This window comes from Buceros rhinoceros, unplaced genomic scaffold (assembly GCF_000710305.1).
Source record: "Buceros rhinoceros silvestris isolate BGI_N320 unplaced genomic scaffold, ASM71030v1 scaffold27137, whole genome shotgun sequence".
Classification (NCBI taxonomy): domain Eukaryota; kingdom Metazoa; phylum Chordata; class Aves; order Bucerotiformes; family Bucerotidae; genus Buceros; species Buceros rhinoceros.
In genome coordinates this window covers 5,041-5,410 of record NW_010424350.1, presented here as the reverse complement: position 1 = coordinate 5,410, position 370 = coordinate 5,041, and positions in this window count along the sequence as shown.

Here is a 370-nt window from a genome sequence, read left to right as displayed (position 1 = left end):
TCTGCCCGGCCCATGTTTCTGTGCTTCAGAGCCGCCTCTCTCCTGTGACTGGTGGGTCCCTGGGCAGGTCCAGGGCAGGTGGTGGAGTGTCCAGGCCAGAGCGCATGATGGGAATGATGAGATCGTCCATGTTTGGCATCACCAAAATTTTCTGAAAAGAGGAATCCAGAATAGCAAGTAAGTGGTTTTGAATGTCACTACCTGACTGGTGACACGTCTGCTGGGAAGTGGCCTTGGCAGGAGCCGCAGGAGCTCAGGTCAGAGACCAGGACTGGGAACAGAAGGTCCTGGACTTCTTCCTTAGAGACCTTCCTGCTCTCAACAACTCCCTGACAGGAGGGTGCAGTGAGGGGGGGGTCAGTCCCTTTTT